The sequence below is a fragment of the Phaseolus vulgaris genome, chromosome 1 (assembly GCF_000499845.2).
Source record: "Phaseolus vulgaris cultivar G19833 chromosome 1, P. vulgaris v2.0, whole genome shotgun sequence".
NCBI lineage: Eukaryota > Viridiplantae > Streptophyta > Magnoliopsida > Fabales > Fabaceae > Phaseolus > Phaseolus vulgaris.
The window spans coordinates 34968917-34978813 of NC_023759.2; the positions used below are offsets into that span (position 1 = coordinate 34968917).

At 34.1% G+C, this 9897-nt stretch overlaps 1 long non-coding RNA gene across 1 annotated transcript; it reads left to right on the top strand.

Annotated features, from left to right (window-relative positions):
* The first annotated feature begins 338 nt into the window (after window positions 1–338).
* LOC137813991 (uncharacterized) lies at window positions 339–7700 on the top strand. The gene is made up of 8 exons (XR_011081578.1): window positions 339–668; window positions 775–864; window positions 2151–6236; window positions 6313–6439; window positions 6523–6801; window positions 6882–6974; window positions 7053–7475; window positions 7565–7700. It is a non-coding gene; the product is annotated as an uncharacterized lncRNA (long non-coding RNA).
* Window positions 7701–9897: the final 2197 nt, after the last annotated feature.

Sequence of the window (9897 nt, forward strand, 5' to 3'; positions counted from 1 at the left end):
ATGGTTTGTCCTGATTTAGAAGTCGTGGTGTGTTTTGTGTAGGCTTTTTGGCTTCTGTATTCTCCTCGCAGGGTCGGTTTGCTGGTTTGGGCGCTAGGGTGTTTGACTTACTTCTATTTGCTGACAAAGACCGTGTTTAGTTGTTGGATTTTTGTGTCTTGTTTGAGAATGTAATTCCTTTGGAGGGTTGCTGTAATTGTATTTTGTTGTGCTCTTGTATCTTGATCTGGTATGTTAATATGGTTGATGTGTTGTAATGCCGGTTGGATCTCCAACTAGTTGGGTGCTAAGAAGCTTGATTTGGGATTCTTTGTATAAGATTGGAACACCCCTCAAATGTCTTATTTTATTTTATTTATTCTTTGTTGATAAAAAAAATTTAATTAAAATATTAAAAAAATAGTGAATGAAATATGTATTTAATTAATTTTTATATAAGTAGGATTGGCGTCGGCCAACCGACGCAAAATACGCATCCATGCATCAGATGTGGCTGACACATACTATATCATATTTAAACACAAATTTCGCTGCCCCGCCTCACTTTCCTCTTTCCCCAAATTAACAAAACCTAATTTTTCACTTTAGCATTTCTCTACCACTTCGTTTGTTGTTGTGACTTTGTTGTCCCTTTTTTTGTCGTCGTGACTACTTCGGCATTGTTCACCGTCAGTGTGTTCTTGCTGCATTGGCTTCTCTTCTCATATTTTGTTCTCCATTCTCTTTTTCTTCTCCATTTTAGTTCTAAGTTTTTTTATGTCTGCTTTATTTCAGCTCCACCCTTCACTGCCGTTGTTCAGCTCTACCTCCGGCTCCACCACGGTCAGCTTCCCGTTCCCGCTGCTCCAACACCATTCATGGGAGGTAAAGTTTTAAAACTTCAGATTTTTTTTATTTTTTTTTGTGTTGTTGTGTGAATGGATGTGATTTGATTGAGTTTATGTGACTGTAAACATAATTCTGTTGTGATAATAAAAAAATTAAAACAGAAATGAAACTTTGAAGCTTAAAAGCTTATGTGCGGGGAAGAAGGTTGTTACGTGTACAAAATTCATGGACAAAACGTTAATTTAATTTTAGTAAAACTGAATTACTAAAAGTGATTTAATAGGATTTACAATTTGATTAAAACTAATTTAATAGAATTTGAAAGTTAAGGTTTCCTTAAAAAAATGAAGAGAATAAAAGGAAGAAAGGTAATTAATAAAGAAGGAAAGATAATTAATAAAAGGTTAGGTAATTAATAAAAGAAGTAAGAATTTGTTTTGGAAAAAAAATTATTACTATTTAAAAATAATTTAGGAAATTGTGTTTTTAATTTTTTTTCATTAAATATCTTGTAATAATGTAGATTTAGAAGTTTTATTTTATTTTTTCCATTGATTAGGTTTAATTAATGGTTATGTTGTAATAATTAAGTACATTCTAAATTTAGAAATTTCATTTTTTTCCATTGGTTATGTTTTAATAATAATTAAATACATTTATAAGTTTTCATTTTTCCATTGTGTTTTAATAAAATATTAGTGTTGCGGAGAGTAAACTTTTTCATTTTTCCATTGGTTATTTAAAAAAAATTAAAAGGTGATAGGTGTACAAAATAAATAGGTGCTGTAGAGAGTAAAAAACATGGGCAGCAGATTGGGCCAAGTGTTTTCAAGAAAATTACAAATAGTGATGTGGGGAGTGTATAAATTAAATAGAGGTTGCATAGAGTAAACGTGATAGGCAGAAGAATGGGCCTATATTTTTCATTAATATGTTGCAATTAGTAATCTGGAGGGTATAGAAAACAAATAAGGGTTTCATAGAGTAAAAGTCTTGGAAAGCATAATGGGCCCATGTTTTTGAAGAAAATGTTACAATTAGTGATGTGGGGGGTGTATAAATTAAGTAGGGGCTGCATAACTTGAACATTATTGTATCCTATTCGTCTAGGATTTACAAATACAAAATTCTTACACTAACACAATAACTAATTACATGAATTAGTATGTTTTAAATATTTAACATACTAAGTTTAAACAATAAAGTTTACATGTGACATATGTAGTGCATTGGACCCTGATATCCACATGATTCATGTATTAAATCGTTTGTAAGGTATAAGTATACTATTAAGTATTGAAAATTTCATCATCAACATGCAGAAAAATGGATCGAGATTTTATGTATGAAATGCTTGATTCTTGAAGAAGATTGCTTCATCAACATGCAGAACAATGACGTTCATGCTTTTGTTTCTAAGGCAATGAATCAAGTTTCATACATACCAGATGGAGGGGTAAGGTGGTCCGTGTGTGAAATGTTATTGTGAGAAAATTGTCAAACCTTCTCATGTCAGGAGTCATCTGCTTCAACATGGCTTTCAACTCAACTACAAGGTATGGATTTCACAAAGAAGCAGGGAAAAATGAGGTTAACTTAAACATTGCATTAAGTGTGATGATGACTTTGGGTCATTAGCCGAAATGGTGAACAATGCATACATGCAAGAAAGTGATATAAGAACTCGTTATGTCAATGTTATCAAGGATGTAGAACAAGAACCTAACGCTTAAGAACAAAAATTTTATGATATGTTAATATCTACTCATCAACCCATTTATGATGGAGCAACTTAGTCTAAATTGTCAATAGTCGTAAGGTTTTTGGGCTCTAGAACCAATTGGCACACAACTGAAAAGTGTTTAGATTATTTCATTGAAATGTTACTTGATGTAGCTCCAACAGAGAATTGCATACCTAAGGCTTATTATGAAACAAAAAAAGTTATCTCTACTCTTGGGTTGAAGGCTGTCAAGATTGATTGTTGAGGTTGGATGCATGTTGTATTACAAGGACGACATCGAATTAAATGAGTGCAAATTTTGTGGCCTTCCCAGGTACTTGCCTCCAAAGGTTCAAAACAAAACATACAAAAGAGTGTCGATAAAAAAATGTTTTATTTGTCTATCATACCAAAATTTCAAAGATTGTATACGTCAATGAAGTGAGCTAGCCAAATGCGATGGCATTTTGAAAACATAACTAATGATGATGTTTTGCGTCATTCATCTGATGGGAAAGCTTGGAAAAACTTTAATAGTGTATATCCCGAATTTGCAGCTGAACCCTGTATTGTAAGGTTGGGACTGTGATCTAGTGGATTCACTCCTTATGTCCAAGTTTTAGCATCCCCATATTCTTGTTGGTCGGTATTTGTCACCTCTTATAACCTACCCCCTGAAATGTGTATGACGAAGCCGTACATGTTTCTAAGTTGTCTCATATCTGTTCCTAGTAACCCAACAAAAGAACTAGATGTATACTTGCAACCAATTATTGATGACCTCCAAAATTGTGGTCTGCTAGTGTTTTAACTTATGACATATCAACAAAAGAAAATTTCGTCATGCGAACTTGTTTGATGTGGACAATTAATGATTTTCCAGCATATGCGATGTTGTTTGAGTGGGGGACTAAAGGGAAATTAGTTTGTCCTTATTGTATGGGGGACACAAAAACATTCACACTAAAGCATGGAGGTAAAAGTTCCCGGTTTGACTTTCATGGACGATTTTTGTCATCCAATCATCCTTTCAAGAGGAGTCAGGGGAGATTTCTTAAAAATAGAGTTGAAATGGATGGCCCACCTTATGTCTTAAATGAAAATGAAGTATGGGAGATTCTTCATAATTTCCCAAAAGTGACAGATGGTCCATATTTTGGGATCTGCCATTTTAGAAGGACAAAACTTTTTTGATAATGTTTTCAACACTGTAATGGACATTAAGAACAAAACGAAGGACAATCAAAAGGCGAGAATGGATGTTGTTGAATTGTGTGTTCGTGGAGACTTGGAGTTGGTTTAATTACAAAATGGAAAGTTTACAAAGCCAAAGGCTAACTACACATAATTAAAGAAAGATGCTAAGTCAATTTACAAATGGATCACCAAGTTGGAGATGCCAGATGGTTATGCCTCTAACATTGCAAGGTGTGAAAACAAAGACAAGGGAAGTATGCATGGTATGAAAAGTCATGGCTTTCACGTTTTCATGGAGTGTTTACTACCAATATGTTTTCGATAATAGCCAGAATTTGTGTGGAGTGACCTTGCTGACTTAAGTCGATTCTTTAAAGACATATGTTTTAATACATTGAGGATGAATGATCTTGTTAGTATCGTTGGATGTATGCCTTTGAAAGGTAAGCATCATCTTAATTATTTTAATGTTTAAGAAGGTGTGCAAGTTATAATAATGACTGCTTTGCTTTAGAATGATGAGAGATGCAAAGAAATTAGTGGGTAATTTGGCACGAGTAGAAGGATCAATATATGCATTCTACCTACATCGAGAGATAACATATTTTTGCTCTCATTATTTCAAACGTGTCAGCTTGTTGTCAAATAGAAATTTGAAAAATGATCCTAAAACATTTACGAATGAGGAAAACCCATACACATTGTCAGTTTTGAATAAATATGGACGACCAAGTGGTTCTAACAAAGACTATTAGTTCATTGATGAAGAACATCGTTCTACCCATGTTCATGTCCTCATCAATTACGATAAGGTCAAACGATTTCTTTAGTAAGTTTAATTGTACATAATTTGAATTAAATTATTGTAGGTTGTATAATTCGCTAACAAATTCAATCAATATTTAAAGATTGTTCTTAAAAGTGTACTCAATCATGACGAAGATACTTGTATAGTCATACATGCTAATTTTCCTAAATGGTTCAAGAGCTACGTAAGTGTAACCTAAACCCATATGTGCTTCTTATTAAATCGCAATAAATTCAATAAATGTAATGCTTTCTTATCACTAAAACACAGGTTCATGATGAAAGGAATGTAATGAACCCAAACTTGAAGGGACTTTCTTCGGGACCTAATTCAAAGACAACATCATGGAACATGTACTTCGTTAATGGATATAAGTTTCATACAAAGGCATGGGCTGATGGTAAGAAAACAATAAATAGTGAGTTGTATGTTAAATGTGTCACTGGTGGAAGAGAATACGACTTTTACGATACAATTCATGATATATATAAATTGGAGTATGTTGCTCTCAATAAAAAGATCCTGTTATTCTATTGTGAATGGTTTGATCTTACATTTAATGTTGGGACTAGATTTCATTCACAATATAATCTAGTTGAAATCAAGTTAAGTGGAAGATATGGGCTCTATGATCCATTTATTCTTCCAAAGAAGGTCAAACAAGTTTATTATGTCACTTATCCAAACAGTTGTAAAAACCTTCATGGATGGTGCATTCCAATTAAAACAAAACCCCAAGGACATCTTCAAGTTGACAACATCAACGATGAATTGCCGTATCAAGTTGATGAGACGTCTAATGTGTTACCAGTTACAAGAATTGAACATTTACAATGTTTAGCTGACACATCTAATGTCAATGTAGTTCATGACGATGATGATATTGAAGCACATAATAATGACGATGATGAAGATGTTGACCTCTTAAATGAAGATTATTCGAAACATCACATAGACAATGACGATTCAGAGTTTGATAACAATGATGACTGATGTCTATTACTTTTAATAAACTATAAACAAACATATCATCATTACATAATTATGCTAATATTATGAACAAATAATTTTCAGGAAAAATGGTTAGGACTAGAGGGAGGGATGGTTCCATTGTTAGGCGTGGCTAGCCGAGACGTGGAGTTTCTACATCGATGCACGGTCAGCTAGCTATAGACCTAGGAAGCATCCCTTATTCTGGTATATTTTATCCCATTCCTTGACACCGTCTTCTAGCCCGTCTTCCTCTACCCACTTCTCCTCTGACCATGGACCATTTTGGTATGCTTATCCACACACCACTATATCACCTCATCACACACATATTTCATCATCTTCACACCCTCCTAGTATTCCAAAACCACTAGGGTCATCATTCTCTATTCCGACTTACCATCAGAGTGTCCCTGCACCACTCCACCAGACTTGGAGTTTTTCACTCCAGCCTATCCCTGGTACATTTTTGCAGCCCACCTCTGCTACATTTGTGCAGGCCACTCCTTATCCCATTGTCCACACCACATCTTCTCCCTCTGTCTTGACTACTGTTGGCTCTGTGCAAAGCTTCTATAACCATGTTGACCATGGCGCCGCTACTGCTTGAGTGCACAACCTCCCCCCTGACCTTGAGAATGTCCAGCGTGACCCTACTCGTAGGGTCATCATCTGACTTCATAGTAAAGGGTAAGTCATCCTAAATTTATATTTATTTTTATCTTCATATTACAGATGTTTGTAATTTGATTTGTTTGTATTGTAGTTGGACGCCAAATCATTATGCTAATGATGCCATTGAACATTGCCTTCAGTCTTAATTTAGAGGTCCATATCATCATTATGATGCCATGACTGAGGATGACAAACTAAAATGGTTGACTAACTTTAAGGTAATTTTAATTTTTAATTACAATTTCATACAAATCAACCAAAATGGGAAAAATGAAACGAAATATTTTTTTCTCTTTAACAGAGTAGAGTCACTTGGGCACCTCAGGATGAGTGACAAATTAAAAGGGTCCATGAGTCTAAAGTCAGAAAACGACTTTGTGACGTGTTAACCAAAGCTAGGGCAAAGGGTGCCCGACCTACTTGGATAGGTGAGCAAGCATGGGTTGAGCTTCTGAACTATTGGGATACACAAAAGTTCAAAGATAAATCAACTCAGAATAATGTGAATAGGGCTTCAACTCATGGTGGAGCATTGCACTCCACAGGTCGAAAATCACATACAGATATTGTAGTGACTTTTGTAAGTACTCATCACTATCTTACATGGAATTCATTTGACATTGGCAACACACACTAATTCTAATTGTATAACATTATTAGGATCGTCAATATGATTGTCCCCAGAACATGATTATGGCCACCCACATAAACAAGAAAGGTGACTGAGTTGATACTCGTGCTCGTGAAACTTATGTAAGTTATTGTTCTAAGCTTTTTTTTAAATTTTTATTTTAATTTCCTAACATTTCCATCTCCTAATGACCTATGTAGGAAAACTATCATGAACGCTTGATGGCCCTTCAAGTAAATAGTTCTTAGAACTCTAGCACTGATGTTTATCAAGTTGATCCAATAACAAAGCTTCAAATTTGGAAGCAAGCTGCAAAAGGAAAGAGTAGAGGTCAAATGTATGGTATGACAGACTTGGCTGCTAACTTCTACTAAGGAGTCTCTTCCCTCACTCAACCCTCTGCTTCACAATTTGATCAGTTGACTGAAAATCAACAATTTCGTCAAGAACTTAATATGTGGGGTCAAAAGTATGCACACTTAGAGCACAAAATGAAGGTCATAAAGGAACAACTTGTCTTAGTGTTGTGACGTGACAATGCTTCCACTAGCACAAGTCAATTCAACCACTAGTATGATCCAGAGCACGATGATCAACCCATCCCTTAAAGTGCATCATAGGCTGTAAGTTTAATTATTTCTCATTTTTATTATATACTAAATGTTTTAGTCATTTACATTTAGTTGTTAACATTGTTTGTATTTTTTTACAGGTTTTCACAAATCACATCACTACTAATTCTACTTCATGGATGCATTTTATATTTTTATTTGCATTCTTTTTATGTAAGTGTATTATCCAACATTTTAAGTTTTAGTACTTTTAATTAATTTCTAAAGTACAATTTTATTTTAAGCTTTATTTTAGTTCTAAGTTGTGATTTAGGTATTAATATTCAGTTTGAATATTTGGATGGATGAAATTATCTAAATGACTTTGTTAAACTATTTGGATGATTTTTCTTTTGTGAATGTGGTGTGAATGATAAAGATTTGTTATTTAAAATTGTGAACTTGATTGGTATTTGTTATGTAGTTGTTACAGGATAAAAATGGCTAGAAAAAAAAAATAAAATATTTTTTTAAACCATCAATGCGTCTTTCGCTGCCATTTATGCATCGGCCAAGCCTACGCAAGTTTTTTTTATCTTAAGTTAAGCGTCGATCAGGCCTACAAAAATCTGATGTCATTTTTTTTCTCTTCTTCGTCAGCCAAACCAACGCATACGCTTCTTTTATACATTTGCGTCATTTTGGCCACGCATAAGTCGATGATATTACGTCGCTTTTACATTGGCCTGGCAGTCGACATTTGCGGTTTTTTTTCGTCAGCTTGGCCCAAACAATGGTTGGCCAAGAAAAAATATCACTTTGCTTCCGCGACTTTTTAGTTCGATGGTTGGTCGACGCAAATCCAACGTTTAGGCGTTGGTTAAGTTCATTCACGTCCGTTTTTGCTCGACGAAATATAGTGTTTTTCTTGTAATGATCACTCCATAATAGACTTCAAGGATTGGCAATAGAATCTGATCAGGTGGATATTACACTGCTATATGAGCCTAACTATCCAAATATTTTTACGGTTAAGTCGATACTTAGGTGTTTTGAGTTAGTCTCAAGGTTGAGAGTGAATTTTCATAAGACTACACTACAAGAAAAACATGAAATAGAAACCAATTTTAGAGACAAAAAATAATTAGTTGCTATAGTAACTAAATTAGAGACCATTTTAAAAACTAAAAAAAAATTGGTTTCTAAATTAGTTTCTATTATTGTTAAATGGTTTCTAAATTGGTATCTAATTAGCTACCAAAGTTTTAACTACCAATTATTTAGTTTCTAAATTTGGTAGCAAAAACCTTGGTTGCTAATTAGATACCAATTTAGAAACCATTTAACAATAATAGAAACTAATTTAGAAACCAAAAAATTTTTAGTCTCGAAAATGGTCTCTAGTTTAATCACTAGCAACTAATTATTTTTTGTTTCTAAAAATTAGTTTTTATTTCATGATTTTCTTGTAGTGTTAGAATTGGAGCTATAGGTATGAAGAGGGGACAATTTGATCATCTTGCTAATGTTTTACATTGTGCTAAGATGACAATCCTTTTAAGTATCTAGTTCTATAGTTAGGGGGAAATTCAAGAAAAAAAATCTTGAAAAAATATCATAGATAAGATTAGAAAGAAGCTAGTGAAACGGAAGTGGAGTCACTCAACTTTTGTTACTAGAGTTTGTCTAATTAAATATGTATTCATTGCCACTCCTCTATACTATCTTTCCTTCTTTAAGGCCTCTTTCTCGATTTGGAAGGTGATAACCAACATATCAAGGAACTTTTTATGGGATTGTGGTCCTGGAAGCCGAAAAGTTACTTGGATTAAATGAGAGAGTTTGTGTAGACCTAAGAAATTAGGAGGGATGAAAATCAAGGAAATTAGGAACTTTAATAGTACTCTACTAGCAAAATGGAGATGGCGACTTCGTACATACTTGACAAGTATATAGGGCAATCAAGTCTAAATCCTGGAGGTGGAGAGAAATTTTTAAAGTGTGTGAGGAAGGACAGAGATACTTGGTTTCATAAGCAAATAGTCTACAAAGTTGGGTCAGGAACCTGTAAAATTTTGGAAGGACAAATGATTGGATAATGAAAGACTCAAACACAAGTATCCTAGGCTCTATTCTATATCTAAAAGTAAAATGAAAACAGTACAACAGGTAAGAATTTGGGGCCAAGGATGGGTGGAGTGAAATCTTCAATGGAGAAGGCATACATTTGAAAGGAAAAGGGAACAACTATCCCAACTTCTAAATGAGATTAACAATGTTCAACTTCTAAGGGACTCTCAAGATCTGTGGCAATGGCAAGCTGATCAGGGTGGGGCTTACACAGTGAAGTCATCATATTCTGTTTTACAACAATGTAGCAGTTATGAAAACTGCCTGCTTTGAATACCCTTTGGTTTATTAATACACTGCCTAATGCACTTACTTTACAGCTTGGATAATCTTGTTGGGTAAAGTACCAATAAGGGTGAATTTG